Source organism: Phyllobates terribilis, unplaced genomic scaffold, assembly GCF_046119375.1.
Source record: "Phyllobates terribilis strain yellow unplaced genomic scaffold, ASM4611937v1 Scaffold_4__5_contigs__length_816908805, whole genome shotgun sequence".
NCBI classification, from domain to species: domain Eukaryota; kingdom Metazoa; phylum Chordata; class Amphibia; order Anura; family Dendrobatidae; genus Phyllobates; species Phyllobates terribilis.
Window position 1 is genome coordinate 170352804 of NW_027362764.1, and position 17124 is coordinate 170369927.

General features: G+C 43.7%; 1 protein-coding gene across 1 annotated transcript in view; it reads right to left on the bottom strand.

Annotated features, from left to right (window-relative positions):
- The window catches only part of CPVL (carboxypeptidase vitellogenic like), a 99395-nt gene extending 88972 nt beyond the window's left edge, over nucleotides 1-10423 (bottom strand). The window contains exon 1 of the mRNA XM_073676570.1: nucleotides 10342-10423. The gene's annotated coding sequence lies outside the window, so the exon portion shown is untranslated. The remainder of the gene's footprint in view (nucleotides 1-10341) is intronic.
- Between the last annotated feature and the right edge of the window lie 6701 nt (nucleotides 10424-17124).

Here is a 17124-nt window from a genome sequence, read left to right on the forward strand (position 1 = left end):
CTAAAGGAATCAAGTGTGGGGAGTGAGCGTGGTCCTGATCTCAGACCAAGTACAGGCTATTACCAGGCTTGGTCAGGGTTAAATGTGCCAGTCCTAAGGGTGCTAGAATGATGTTATGTGTAGGACTTGTTCCCTGGAGGTCTGGAGAGGGACCTAGTTGTTCCAGTTGCATTCATGCATTGTCTATTACAAGTGAAGTATATCAGCTGCCCAGTATATTGGTAACGAGCGAACTGTTGTTTAGGGGAGGCTTGATTGAATGGAGTCCTTGAGAGGATAGCCTTAGATAGTTTTACAACTACCATTTGATGGGGTACTAGTTTAAGGAGACAGCTGGGTCAATGTTTAATGACATGGATATTGGGGGTGGCCTCTGTGAATTGAATCTCTTCTGAGTATTGCAACCATTAAGAGCAGGGGTCCTCAAACGTTTTAAACAGGGGGCCAGTTCACGGTCCCTCAGACCACTGGAGGGCTGGAATATAATAAAAAAAAAAACTATGAACAAATTCCTATGCACACTGCACATATCTTATTTTGAAGTAAAAAAACAATACAGGAACAAATACAATATTTAAAATGAAGAATAAGTAAAGTTAAAACAACCAGTATTTCAATAGGCAGCATAGGTCCCCAATAGGCAGGTAAATATCCCCAATAGGCAGGTAAATGTCCCCAATAGGCAGCATAGGTCCTCAATAGGCAGGTAAATGTCCCCAATAGGCAGCTAAATGTCCCCAATAGGCAGCATAGGTCCGCAGTAGGCAGGTAAATGTCCCCAATAGGCAGGTAAATGTCCCCAATAGGCAGCATAGGTCCTCAATGGAGAGGTAAATGTCCCCAATAGGCAGCAGAGGTCCTCAATGGGCAGGTAAATGTCCCCAATAGGCAGCATAGGTCCTCAATAAGCAGGCTGTTTCCCCCTTATAATGCCCTATGCAGGCTGTTCCCCCCTTATAATGTCCCATGCAGGATGTCACCCCCCATATAATGCCCCATGCAGGATGTCCCTTTCTCCCACCATATAATGCCCCATGCAAGATATCACTCCCCTGTCTTTATAATGCCCCATGCAGGATGTCAACCCCCCATATAATGCCACATGCAGGATATCACCCCCCATATAATGCTCCATGCAGGATGTCACTCCCCCCCCCATATAATGCCCCATGCAGGATATCACTGCCCTGTCTTTATAATGTCCCATTCAGGATGTCACCCCCCATATAATGCCCCATGCTGGATGTCACCCCCCATATAATGCCCCATGCAGGATATCACTCCCCTGTCTTTATAATGCCCTATTCAGGATGTCACCCCCCATATAATGCCCCATGCTGGATGTCACCTCCCCATATAATGCCCCATGCAGCATGTCACCCCCCCATATAATGCACCATTCAGGATGTCACCCCCCCCATATAATGCCCCATGCAGGATATCACTTCCCTGTCGTTATAATGCCCCATGCAGGATGTCACCCCCCCATATTATGCCCCATGCAGGATGTCACCCCTAATATTATGCCCCATGCAGGATGTCACCCCCCCATATTATGCCCCATGCAGGATGTCACCCCTAATATTATGCCTCATGCAGGATGTCACCCCCCCCCCATATTATGCCCCATGCAGGATGTCACCCCTAATATTATGCCCCATGCCTCCATACATTAGAAAAAAAAAAATACTCACCTCACTTCTCACCTGCTGCCGCTGCTCGGGTCCGGACTCCAGTGTCGCCGGCGTCTTCCTGCTCTGTGCTGCCTGTGACGGCTCAGGGGAGGGCGCGGTGGAAAGACGTCACCGCACCCTCTGACCTGAGACGTCACAGGGAGCGCACAGCAGAAAGACAGCGGATCTGCAGAGGCACGGGGAGAGGTAAGTATCCGCCTGCCGGGGCCCTGAGCAAGCGGGAGGGAGCAGGCGCTGACATCGCTCTCATCTGCACACAGCCCGGTGGGCCGGATAAAAATCCTCCGCGGGCCGCATGTGGCCCGCGGGCCGTAGTTTGAGGACCCCTGATTAAGAGTATCGTCTTCTTAAAGTGACTGCAACCCTAAAGTGTGGGCAGCTGCATGAGTGCTGAATGTGCTGCCATGTTCAGAACATATCAATTGCTTGCACTCAATCTGGTCAGCAATAGACTTCTTTGAAGGAAAACTACTCGAGTATAATCACCCTACACCTCTTTCGGGGATCCCAATCAAGCAGGAGATATGTGGACAATAATTTGAAGTCTAGGTAGGCTCCCATGTTTTATAGATTTTTAGCATCACAATTATGTAATTTCCTTATTTGCCTTTATTGTATAATGATTTTACAACTCCAACTAACCATGAGGTAATGTTCTTTTTAATCAAGCTTGGTTTCTTAGCTTTGTCGAGTTTATTTATGTAGAATAATTGCTTTGAGGGCAATGCTTAGCTGTGGCATAATTTAGCTGACATCCCGTTTTCTACACCAGAACTGGGGATATTATATTAAATTCTGCAGGAGCTTTTCTCACAGAATCGCTGGCAGTCTCAATGACACATTTTATAAATCAAATATTCTGTTTTCACAGTGGTCCTGCAATCATAAACCCTGCTGTTACCAGGGACATTTGTCATGATGGACATGGCACCTCTGAGGTCTGACTCCTCTCTCCTGGCAGATCGGAGATTTTGGGTCTCTGGTGTTCACTTTATAAGATATCATTGACTGTTCTTGATATATTGCAATGGACAGAGGAACTGTCTAAAATGTTGCCTTCTTCTCAGGAGGCTTGAAATACATGCAGTTACTATAGGAGTACGGTACCCAGAAAAGGTCAGTCGGCCAAATTACTACCAGTTAATCCTTGACCCAAAACAACATTTGCAGCTGCAGAGCTAAGGAAGCTTTTGTCAGAATTTAGAGTATATCTATTCTGTGCAGTTTCTAACCTCCATCCTCTTTTTCCTAATCACCAATCCCACTCTTTTTCTGCATGCCCCCTTAGCAAGAGCACTTAATTAACAGCTCCAAGAAAAAAAGAATTAAGCACGGATTTTTCTTGCATCAGAGGCATAAACTGTAATCCAAAAGTGGTTGATAATAGCAATTATAAGTGATGAAAGGGACCTTCACTTGATAGAACTTTATTATGTGCTCAGCTTAAGAATGAGAAATTTAAAATGCGCTTTTATTCAATAAGAGCATGTAATTGGTACAACTGGTGGTAGCAATGCAGAAATATAAAACAAGCATAGGTCTAAATGGATTTGCTCCTATTCCAATATTTGTTTTCATCTTTGATGAAGCTAAAAGACCATTTTAGTGAATTGATACCAGTAAGCCATTGTGTGTAATTTTAGGGCAATTTGTTGCATTTAAAGTATATTATATAAAGCAGAATATACCTAAAGGGGTTTTCCCACAAACAAAAGTTAATTTTAGTCAAAAGATTTTGCAATAAAAATAATTTCCACAATTGGATGTGTTTAAATAAAATGTTCCTGTGCTAAGATAATCTTATAAATGTGCCCCTGCTGTGTACTGTGTAATGGCTGTGTCTGACTGTGCAGGAACATGGTCTGATCATACCATGACTTGTGTATAAAACATGCCTATTTATTTTAACAAATATGCTGGGGAAATTTTTCTGTGGCACTTACTAATATGCAAGTATGGGTTCTCCCCCTGCCCTGTGCTGTCAGGCTCCATTGAGGGAATAGTAGACATAAATACAGCTAATTTCTATCACTTGCTGGTTCCCACTTAGGTCAGTAACGCCCCTTAGACCTGTGCCTGCAGGGAACGTAGTCAATCTGATGAGTCCAGACAAACAGCAAAGGCCCAAGGAATGTTTCGTTAAAATGGGTGACTTGTGTTTTTTTTAATACTTGAGTTATAAAAAAATAATTTTATAGCAATAAGGCGACTACAACATTTCACAGCCCCCGTAGGGGGTCATCCACCCACCCCCTGCCAATGCCAGTTGTCTTTGTATGACTGCAGTATATAATGTAAAATGTATTATTTAATTTTATTATGAACTATTATTGCATTAGGCATATTAGCTGATTCCACCCAGGATCCTCTGTATGTAACATTACAAATCACAGTATGAAAATTGTATGTCATGGTGAGATTGATCCTAGCAGTGTATGTCGGATGGACCTTTTCATTAGATTATCCGTGCATTGGACAGTGACCGATCAACAAATTCATTTTCAACACATTGCAGAGTTTAAGGCAATTCGATGCTGCGGATGTATTTTATAGCGTGGTAAAGTAATGGAGGGAGGACCATTATAAAACAATTCATCATCTGTACAGCTAGAATATGCATCAAGTCATTATATTGTGGCTGATCATACATCAGTCCTTCACACCTCCTTTATTTATTTAGTTCTGGGAATATGGCATTTAGAGGTGTTTTTATATTCTCTTATCTTGTTGCAGCAACATGGCAGTGTGTATTGGAAAACCGGTTCCAGAGAGATATTAAATCATTTACCTGCTGAGCACCCTTTGCACATTGCACTGCAGGTAGGTCCCTGTGTAAGGATTATTCACAGTTTACTGTATTGTTGGAGATTTCTGAGATAATATATGATCTGGCCAGTAGAGGGCAGCAGAGATGTAATATATGATCTGGACAGTAGAGGGCAGAGGAGAGGCTGGAGTTGCAGCACGGGGGTTTGGCAGTTAGTGATAGTTCTAGGGAAGTTGAAAAATTGAGTGAAGCTGCACGTCGTTGGAAAAAAGGTATGGATAGAGCAGTGCAACCCTGGATCTGTTTTTGGTGACTCTGGGACGTGTTGTGCAGCTAGACATGAACTGAACTCGGTGAAGGACACAGCATCCTGGGCTAGGCCACATGAGGCTCTATCTCAAAGGACATAGAGAAGCCCTGCATTAGGTCTGTTTCACACGTCAGTGTCTCTGGTACATGTGGTGACAGTTATCACACGTACCGGAGACACTTACACAAGTAGTACATGTCAGTGTGTTTCCACAGATCATGTGTCCGTGGGCAAAATACGCTGACATGTGAGTTTTTCTCACGCTGCACGGGCCGCAAAATGTCCACATTGATGACACATGGATGACATCCATGTGTCATCAGTGTGACACGTACCGGCGCCTGGGAATCAGCGGTACAGTTTGCACTGTTCCCAAGTGCTGGGGGCTGAAGGCATCTGTCATCATTGCCCCCTGCTTGCGTTGCGATCAGCGCCAGCAGGGCACAATGTTGAGAGTTGTATTCTGCTCCCGCTGTGTCCAACAAGTGTAAAAATAAGAATAAAATAAAAAACACATTATACTCGCCTGTCCGATATACTATCCCACTTTGTAATCCATCTGACCCACAATTTTGCATCAGCGTCTGCGGTGGCTTGAAGAGACTGCAAACGCTGAGGAGTAAAGGCGACTGACTCACTGCAGTGAGCGAGCCCCTGACCTGAGCTCACTGAGCGGTGTCCTGTCACTCAGTGAGTTCAGGGGCCCGCTCGCTGCAGTAAGTCATTCTCCCCTGCTCCTCAGCGTTTGCGGTCGCATCAAGCCACCGCAGACGCTGATGCAGAATTGTCGGTCAGATGGACAGTATATCGGACAGGTGAGTAGAATGTGTATTTTATTCCTATTTTTACACTTGCTGGACACAGCTGGGGCACAATACAACTGTAAACATTGTCCCCTGCTGGTGCTGATTGCAGCGCAAGCAGGGGTCAATGATGACAGATGCCTTCAGCACCTGGTGCTTGGGAACACTGCGAACTGTACCGCAGATTCCCAGGCGCCGGTACGTGTGATCCAGATGCGGCACACGGTTGCCACATGTATGTCACACATGTACACACGGACACTGATATCTCCGGTACTGTTTTTTTTCCAGTACCGGAAATATCAGGACATGTGAAACAGGCCGGTGAGAGATTGGTATTCTCTAAGAGATTCAAGTCAGCGTTTCTGATTATTTGGGACTCAGCCCAAAAGGACCCTTCTACTTCAGTCTGAGGACGTACCGGTACCATCTTACAACTTAATATATATGTGCATATATAAATAACTTTATAGAGGTTTAGTTAGGAAAAAACGCCTCTTTTGTAAGAGACACTTAAAAAACTGCTCCGAGTAGGCGATTACTAAAGTACTGGCACAACACTGTCGTTTTATGGCTTGATGCATAGAAAGGGTTAATCACCTGTATTTTGCTTGCTTTTAACTGTTAATGCTATTAACTGTACCTGTGAACACTGTTAGCTATTGTTTAGAGTAACTGCTGTCATTGTATTTGTTATTTATTCACTGTGTACCTACTATCCTTAATTTTGTTTTTTCACAAACTCTTTAGTAAATATTTATAATATATTATCTAATGTTTGTGGGTGTCTGCTGATTTCTGCCGTACCTCTCGTGCTGTGACCGTCCCTCGTCCACGTTTCACCTGTATGGTATAGTGTCATTAAATTATGATTTTGGCTTAATTGGTTTAAAAGAAAAAAAGCTTTTTTTCTTTAATAGACTTGTTTCTGTATCCAAGACTGTCCTATCTGGATGGACTCCAGTACAAGTGCTGAGTGCCACCATCTAGAAAAATCTATTGGAGGGGCACAAGCGCTGGCTAATATTACTGGGTCTCGAGCACATGAGGTTGGTACTAAATAGCGACTTTATTAGTGGAATGTGGTGATGTGATGGGGGCAACTGACTGTCAGACATTTGGGCTGTTAACAAGGTTCCGGGAGGCCCATGGACCCCATAAGCAGCACTGTAACAATGGAGCTTTTTGAGTGTAAGCCCACCTGAAATTGTCAGTGGAACTAATGACTTTCCACTGCACTGGAAGTTTTTAACATTCAGCCAGTCAGAGATGCCGCTCCTATGAACTGAGACTTTATGAGCACTGACGTGACAACCACCTGGATTAGAAAACAGCAGAATCACAACAGTGCGTTCATTACATATTGTTAGGATTCTGCATATTACAATCTCTCATTAGTTTACTACATATCCCAGAAAACCCCTTTAATTGTTAAAAAAAACCTGTAAAAAAAAAAAAATTCTAATGCTTCCAATAAAAATAGGTTCACTTAGAGAAAAAAAAACAAATGCCCTCCAAAAGCAACAAATATTTGGCATTGCCTTTCCCATAATGACCCGCTCTGTAAAACTATTTCATTATTTATCTTGCATCATGAGCATGGTAAAAAAAAAATATATGAAAAGCAATGCCAGAATTGCTTTTTATGTTCATCCCGCCTCATAAAAAAAGAATAAAAAGTGATCAAAAGAATTTAAGTATCCTAAAACTGCATCTTGTTGCGCAAAAAAACAAGTCATAGCTCTCCTAATGCGATAATGTCTGTAAAGCGCTGTGGAATTAATTACATAAGTGAGTAAAATAAAAAAATAAATAAATAGTATGATGACCAAAAGACGATTTGAAAGGAATTTTCTTGTGCAAATATAGGAGAACTTAATAAAAAAAACTATATAAATTGGCTATGATCATAATCATATTAACCTTAATTATTTTGCAAGTTGGAGGCTGCAAAAATTAGAAATAAAAAAAATCCGAATTTATTGTCTTATGTTAATCGCTCCTACCAAAAAATTTAATTTAAACGTGATCAAAAAGTCCTATGTAACCAGAAACTGTACCAATGTAAACTACAGTGTATTTTGCATAAAAAAAAAACAATTCTTTCAATTGAAAAATAAAAAAAGTAACTAAAATTGAATGTATTTTTTTTTAATTGATGCATTACTAAAGGATATCAATGAAAACTATAGCTTGTTCTGAACAAAATAAGCCCTCATACAGATCTTTCTATGGAAAATTGTAAAAACCTATGGGTCTCAGAATATGGTGACTCAAACTGTAATGATTTTTTCCTCTATAGTCTTTTATTGTACAAAAGTATTACATCATAAATAAAACAATATACATTTGGCATTTCTATAATCATTCTGTCTCACAGAATACCCACGATGCGGATTTAATGCGTTTCAGCGGCGGCATTTCCGCCACGGAAACGCATTAAAATCGCTTGTTAAGAGGCCTGCCATGTTCCCCAATGATAATCCACATGTGCTGTGCACATGCTGTGGAAATTTCCGCTGCGGATTATCATTGCAGAAAAATCTGCAGCACAACCAATTTGGGCACGATATCGCGGCGAAATCGCGCCCAATAACTTTCATTGAACCGCATAATATCCGCATGTATACATGTATGCATGCGGATGTTATGCGGTTCAATGCGCGGATGGTACCCGAGTCTGGAGAAGAGGAGACTCTCATCCGACCCGGGTACCATCGTACCTGCAAGTAAAAAGAGAATTATAAAGTAAAAAATAAAAAAAATTATTCATACTCACCTCTCTGGCGGCCCCCGGTCTCCTCCCGGCCGCGTCCTCTCTCCTCGGCGGCCCGCATTGTACTGGCAGGACCTGCGGTGACGTCATTTAATCAGTTGATGGTCACGCGACCATCACCTGACCGCAGGTCCTGCCAGTACACCGCGGGACTCCAAAGAGAGAGGACGCGGCCGGGAGGAGACCAGGGGCCGCTGGAGAGGTGAATATAAGGTTTTTTATTTCTTTTTACTTTTTAATTCTTCTTTTTACTTTAGATGCAGCATTTGATAGTAGAAATTTCCTCTAAGTTGGTCACACAATATAAATCCATGCCAGTTGCATGGATTTATATTGTGTGACCAACTTGTCAAGCCCTTTTCCAAGTGATGCTAAAATCGCTTGGAAAAACGCTTGAAAAAAATACATGTAAAAACGCTGAAAAAACGCATTTGAAATCCGCTTGTGTTTTTTCTGCCAAGGAGATGCAGAAATGCTCAGGAAATTTCTGCTTCAAATCTGCATCGTGGGCACATAGTCTAACATTTAATTTTAGTGGTACAGCCCAATGAGCGGAGCAAAACTTCACATGCAAAAAAAAAACAGTGGTAGAATTGCTGATTTGTTCTATTCTTTTCCATAGAAAACATCAATCCAACAAACCTCCCAATGTTTAAACTCTTTAATTAGCAGAAAAAAGTTATTTAAATACCAAAAAAATGGGATGAGTTCACAACTTTTTTTTAAAAGAATGCAATGTAGTAATATTAAAAAATGTGCATCTATATATCAGCTATGCAATAGATTAAATATGAGAAAATCCAGAAGAGAAAAAGTGTGGGAATGTAGACCTGCCAGGTTTCACTGCATGTGTTACTGAGTTCATTGGTCAGTAGTTTATCCTCGGAGGAAGGGCTAGCATATCTGTGCTCTATACATATTTGCATTCATTTAATTAACTTTTTTTTTTTTTTTTATTTGAACTCACAACCAGCAGCAGCAATAGCTGTAAGCCACAGGCTACACATTGTGCTGGTACATAGAGCTACATATTTATATAATAGTGCATTTCAATGTACCTGCATTCTGGAAGTAAAATAAGTGATATATTTTTTTAATTACCGGTACTAAAAAATATTGAAAAACAACTAGAACAGTACTCCCCAACGTTTCTGAACTTAAGAGCCACATTCAGCTCTGAGAGAGGGTCACGAGCCACATCCAGCTCTGGTCCCCCTTACAGTAGTTGCAACCATAGCCCCCATTACGAGTATAATGATAACCAAAGCTTTTCCACAGAAATCATCCAGAAGCAGAATACCGAGATCCCCCAATTCAGTATTCTCCCATCAAGCACTCCCAACACACTGTCGCATCCAGCTTCAAGCACCTCCTCTGAAAGGAAGTACCATCCAATCTCCAGCCTACCATACTTAAAGGGGTTGTCCACTACTTTTACATTGATGCCCTATCCATAGGATAGGGCATCAATGTATGATCGGCCGGGATCCCGCACATGGCACCCCCGCCGATCAGCTGATATCTGTGCTGGCTGCAGCCGGCTGGAAGTGCACACCTGCGGGGCTTCACCATTAAGTGTTAGTGGCCGCTGCGGTGTACTGCAGATCCGCCTCCAATTCTCCAATTCCCGCATGCGGGACCCCGGCCAATCATACATTGATGCTCTATCCTACAGATAGGGCATCAATGTAAAAGTAGTGGACAACCCCTTTAATTTATCTCTAAACCCCTAAGACCAGTATATGGGCATCCAGATCGGCTCTAATGCACCAAGCTGGCAGACATTCGCGACCCATAATTCATTGGACCACGAGCCACATGTGGCTCCCGAGCTACAGGTTGAGGACCCCCGGTCTATAGAGTAGAATTGATCATAGACAGGAAGTACCATACTTGAAGAGGTTGTCCGACCCCGGAATTCCATTTTTTTATCTAATCTGTGCTGTATTGTAGTATACAACACCCCTATACATTTGGTATTTCATTTCTACCTTTTGCTCCTCCTGAATTTCACTTCATTCCCTGCATCCAGTTTGTTTACATCTGGCACTTCAGACCAGGCAGCTTCCTGGGCTTTTTTTTGCTAATCTCACAGCCAGAGCTAGCCCTGCCCTCTGCCTCAGTGTCCAGCCCACCCTCTGCCCACCCACTGCACCCTCATTGGCTGTCAGTATCTTCCCACAGTAACCTCTGTCATTCATCTCTGCATTGGAGGTGACAGAGGAGCGATCCTGTGTCCTTATCTGTAGTGCAATAATCTACCTCACATCCACAGTGGTGACAGAGCTGTCACATGTCCCCCACATCACATCCTCAGTGGTGACAGCCGTCACATGTCCCCACATCACATTCAAAATGGTGACAGAGCCGTCACATGTCCCCCACATCACCCCTTGACAAAGGAATACTGTGAAGTGCAAAGTGTATAGTCATGTGTGTTTGCAAGAGTGTAAGTATATATATATATATATGTGTGTGTATGTCTACAGTATGTGTACATATGTATAATACATACCTCAGCTGCTGCAGAACATCATTATACAGCTCTGCTGCTGCAGAATCTCATAATACACACCTAAGGTACTATAGAACATCATAATACACACCTAAGCTACTATAGAACATCATAATACAAACTTTGGCTGTTGCAAAATATCATAATACACACTTAAGCTACTACAGAAAATCCTAATACACACCTCAGCTACTGCAGAACCTCATAATACACACCTCAGCTACTGCAGAACCTCATAACACACACCTCAGCTACTGCAGAACCTCATAATACACACCTCAGCTACTGATGAACCTCATAATACACACCTCAGCTACTGCAGAACCTCATAATACATACCTCAGCTATTGCAGTACCTCATAATAAACACCTCAGCTGCTGCAGACCCTCATAATACACACCTCAGCTGCTGCAGAACATCAACATTCTTAATATTTAAGCCATGTGCCTCGTTCAGCCGACCTGTCCTGTCGGAATGATTTTTCCCGGCTATAATATGGCTGCAGATGCAGTGTTCTACAGCCAGCCAATCAGAGCGCTCGCTCACCCTTTTATGCAAATTAGTTGGTGGCAAAAAGAAACAACCAACCACTTTTCAACAAATTTCTCTTAAATATTCAGCAGGGGCGGGATCAATTTGTCAGCAGGGGCGGGTCATTTAGTCAGCAGGGACGGGTCAATTTGTCAGCAGGTCACTTTTGATTTTTTTTTTAGTCTCCCTAAGGTAAAAGTTAATGCCTCTATGGGCACATAAATAGAGCTGAGGTTTTCCTGTATAATCGTGTGCGGTGAGTAGATCATGGTGATGTATCTGCCAACAAGCTGAAATAACATCTGTCAGCAAGAACAGTCAGATCTGATTGTTCTCATATGTGGCTAGGCCGGCACATATGTAGCTGGCAGAACATCGCCATCCTTCAAATAGGAATTACGCAACATGAAGTGGTCTCTCTCCACCGCACACACTTTTTCCTACAGGTTTGGGGTCTCAGAGCTTAGTGATCATTGCAGCGCTGGGGTTGTGGGTTCAAATCCCACCGTGGCCACATACACACAATATTTTAGGCTCGTGCTGCTTTACTTCCATCTTCTAAATATTAACTAATAGGCTGAATGTTGGTCTATAGCAATGGTCCCCAACCTTTCTGACCTTGAGTGCCAAATTCATCCCTGAGAGAGGGTTACGAACCACATCCAGCTCCCGCCTCCCTCACAGTAGCTGCAGCCAAAGCCCCCATTACGAGTATAATGATAACCAAAGCTTTTCCACAGAAATCACCCAGAAGCAGAATATCAAGATCCAGTAATTCCCACAATAACCCCATTCAGTATTCTCCCATCAAGCACTCCCAACACACTGTCACATCCAGCTTCTAGCACCTCCTCTGACAGGTAGTATCATCCTGTCTCCAGCCTACCATAATTAAATTATCTCTAAATCCCTAAAACCAGTATATGTGCATCCAGATCTGCTCTTCTGTGCAGGGCTACTCACAGAATTCACCATTTTGAGATATGATCTTCTTACCGGTTTGCTAGACCTGGAGCTAATGCACCAAGCTGGCAGACATCCGCTAGCCACAATACATGGGACCGCGAGCCACATGTGACTCCCGAGCTACAGCTTGGGGACCCCTGATCTATAAAGTAGAATTGACCATAGACAGGAAGTACCATACTTGAAGAAGTTGTCCGACCCCGTAATCCAATTTTTTTTAGCTAATCTGTGCTGTATTGTAATATACAACACCCCTATACATTTGGTATTTAATTTCTACCTTTTGCTCCTCCTGAATTTCACTTCATTCCCTGCATCCAGTTTGTTTACATCTGGCACTCCAGACCAGGCAGCTTCCTGGGCTTTTTTTTTTCTAAGATCACAGCCAGAGGTAGCCCTGCCCTCTGCCTCAGTGTCCAGCCCACCCTCTGCCCACCCACTGCACCCTCATTGGCTGTCAGTATCTTCCCACAGTAACCTCTGTCATTCATCTCTGCATTGGAGGTGACAGAGGAGCGATCCTGTGTCCTTATCTGTAGTGCAATAATCTACCTCACATCCACAGTGGTGACAGAGCTGTCACATGTCCCTCACATCACCTCCAAAATGGTGACAGAGCCATCACATGTCCCACACATCACTCCTTGACATAGGAATACTGTGAAATGCAAAGTGTATAGTCATGTGTGTTTGCAAGAGTGTAAGTATATATATATATATGTGTGTATGTCTATAGTATATGTACATATGTATAATACATACCTCAACTGCTGCAGAACATCATTATACAGCTCTGCTGCTGCAGAACCTCATAATACACACCTAAGCTACTATAGAACATCATAATACACACCTAAGCTACTATAGAACATCATAATACAAATGTTGGCTGTTGCAAAACATCATAATACACACTTAAGCTACTGCAGGAAATCATAATACACACCTCAGCTACAGCAGAACCTCATAATACACACTTCACCTACTGCAGAACCTTGTAATACACACCTCAGCTACTGCAGAACCTTGTAATACACACCTCAGCTACTGCAGAACCTTGTAATACACACCTCAGCTAGTGCAGAACCTCATAATACACACCTCAGCTACTGCAGAACCTCATAATACACACCTCACCTACTGCAAAACCTCATAATACACACTTCAGCTACTGCAGAACCTCATAATACACACCTCAGCTACTGCAAAACCTCATAATACACACCTCAGTTGCTTCAGAACATCATAATAAACACCTCAGCTGCTGCAGACCCTCATAATACACACCTCAGCTACTGCAGAACCTTGTAATACACACCTCAGCTACTGCAGAACCTCGTAATACACACGTCAGCTACTGCAAAACCTCATAATACACACCTCAGTTGCTTCAGAACATCATAATAAACACCTCAGCTGCTGCAGACCCTCATAATACACACCTCAGCTACTGCAGAACCTTGTTATACACACCTCAGCTACTGCAGAACCTTGTAATACACACCTCAGCTTCTGCAGAACCTCATAATACACACCTCACCTACTGTCGAACCTCAGAATACACACTTCACCTACTGCAGAACCTTGTAATACACACCTCAGCTACTGCAGAACCTTGTAATACATACCTCAGCTACTGCAGAACTTTGTAATACACACCTCAGCTACTGCAGAACCTCGTAATACACACCCCAGTTGCTTCAGAACATCATAATAAACACCTCAGCTGCTGCAGACCCTCATAATACACACCTCAGTTGCTGCAGAACATCAACACTCTTAATATTTAAGCCATGTGCCTCGTTCAGCCGACCTGTCCTGTCGGAATGATTTTTCCGGCTATAATATGGCTGCAGATGCAGCGTTCTACAGCCAGCCAATCAGAGTGCTCGCTCACCCTTTTAGGCAAATTAGTTGGCGGCAAAAAGAAACAATCAACCACTTTTCAACAAATTTGTCTTAAATGTTCAGCAGGGGCGGGATCAATTTGTCAGCAGGGGCGGGTCATTTAGTCAGCAGGGACGGCTCAATTTGTCAGCAGGTCACTTTTAATTTTTTTTTTTTAGTCTCCCTAAGGTAAAAGTTAATGCCTCTATGGGCACATAAATAGAGCTGAGGTTTTCCTGTATAATCGTGTGCGGTGAGGAGATCATGGTGATGTATCTGCCAACAAGCTGAAATAACATCTGTCAGCGAGAACAGTCAGATCTGATTGTTCTCATATGTGGCTAGGCCGGCACATATGTAGCTGGCAGAACATCGCCATCCTTCAAATAGGAATTACGCGACATGAAGTGGTCTCTCTCCACCGCACACACTTTTTCCTACAGGTTTGGGGTCTCAGAGCTTAGTGATCATTGCAGCGCTGGGGTTGTGGGTTCAAATCCCACCGTGGCCACATACACACAATATTTTAGGCTCGTGCTGCTTTACTTCCATCTTCTAAATATTAACTAATAGGCTGAATGTTGGTCTATAGCAGTGGTCCCCAACCTTTCTGACCTTGAGTGCCAAATTCATCCCTGAGAGAGGGTTACGAGCCACATCCAGCTCCCGCCTCCCTCACAGTAGCTGCAACCAAAGCCCCCATTACGAGTATAATGATGGCCAAACCTTTTCCACAGAAATCACCCAGAAGCAGAATATCAAGATCTAGTAATTCCCACAATAACCCAATTCAGTATTCTCCCATCAAGCACTCCCAACACACTGTCACATCCAGCTTCTAGCACCTCCTCTGACAGGTAGTATCATCCTGTCTCCAGCCTACCATAATTAAATTATCTCTAAATCCCTAAAACCAGTATATGTGCATCCAGATCTGCTCTTCTGTGCAGGGCTACTCACAGAATTCACCATTTTGAGATATGATCTTCATACCGGTTTGCTAGACCTGGAGCTAATGTACCAAGCTGGCAGACATCCGCTAGCCACAATACATGGGACCGCGAGCCACATGTGGCTCCCGAGCTACAGCTTGGGGACCCCTGGTCTATAAAGTAGAATTGACCATAGACAGGAAGTACCATACTTGAAGAAGTTGTCCGACCCCGTAATCCAATTTTTTTTAGCTAATCTGTGCTGTATTGTAATATACAACACCCCTATTCATTTGGTATTTCATTTCTACCTTTTGCTCCTCCTGAATTTCACTTCATTCCCTGCATCCAGTTTGTTTACATCTGGCACTCCAGACCAGGCAGCTTCCTGGGCTTTTTTTTTTCTAAGATCACAGCCAGAGGTAGCCCTGCCCTCTGCCTCAGTGTCCAGCCCACCCTCTGCCCACCCACTGCACCCTCATTGGCTGTCAGTATCTTCCCTCAGTAACCTCTGTCATTCATCTCTGCATTGGAGGTGACAGAGGAGCGATCCTGTGTCCTTATCTGTAGTGCAATAATCTACCTCACATCCACAGTGGTGACAGAGCTGTCACATGTCCCCCACATCACATCCAAAATGGTGACAGAGCCGTCACATGTCCTCCACATCACTCCTTGACATAGGAATACTGTGAAATGCAAAGTGTATAGTCATGTGTGTTTGCAAGAGTGTAAGTATATATATATATATGTGTGTATGTCTATAGTATGTGTACATATGTATAATACATACCTCATCTGCTGCAGAACATCATTATACAGCTCTGCTGCTGCAGAACCTCATAATACACACCTAAGCTACTATAGAACATCATAATACACACCTAAGCTACTATAGAACATCATAATACAAACGTTGGTGCCTCGCCCAGGGGAAATGGGAATTACTTGGTTACCCGGGCCTTTAGCCTTAAGGATGTTACGGTGGTCGGCTCCCGGGCCCGTACCCTGGCGTCCCTCTTTAAGAAGGCGTTGATAGATGTTAAATTTTATTAAAGAGTTTGTGACGCCACCTGTGGTTTCTGGTGAGAATCACCAGCGCTGCGGCAGTCCACTGAGGCCGGTGATAAGGCAGCTGGATGGTATAGCTCCCCACAGGTGGAGCTAGGCCTCAGGGCAGTGTATGACGGGGAATGCAGGACAGGCGAGACCCAGCCGGGTCAGAGCAAGAACCGGGACAGACACGATAGACACTTCAGTACCTTTTACTGATGGAAATTCAGGCACGTCCCGGAGCACAGTAGGGTGAAGGGTGCATTTCAGGATCCTCCCCAATGAGCTGGTTTTGGGCCTCCTGTCTCTTGCCTCTGCGTAGTAAGTTTCTGACCTGCCTGGAGCTAGGCCTAACTTTGTCTCTGTCCTGCACTGGCTGACCTTGTGGTAGGGCCTTCTCTTGGAGTACACGCTCCCAGCTTACGGAGCCTATGTGTCTCCTGGCTCTGTTACGTATCAGCACTTTAGCGATCCTGGGACTTGTAATTCTCCAGGGATTCCGGTTATATCCTACTGGGTCATGGAGATCCCGGTAAGCTTCGGACCCGGTGTCCGGTAACTGCTTCGGTTTGAGCTTGTTAAGCTCCTCTGCCCCCTATGTACTAACTCTCCTCTCGCCTTCAGCCTACACGGGCCCTCACTAGGCTACTCACACTAACGGCAGCTTGCCGTGCTTCACCAATCTTATGGCGCCGGCACACCTAAAGTTCACTACTCTGAGCTACAACTGAGTCTAGAATGTGCTCCACTGCAGACTGACCTCTCTCAGGCTTCTTTACTTCAGGAACTCTCTCAACAGGTTTGCTCTCTGTCGACTCCAGTCTAGACTGACTGCTGCCTGGCTCCACCTTCCTTTATATATCCCTAACGGGCTCCCTCTGGTGGTCTG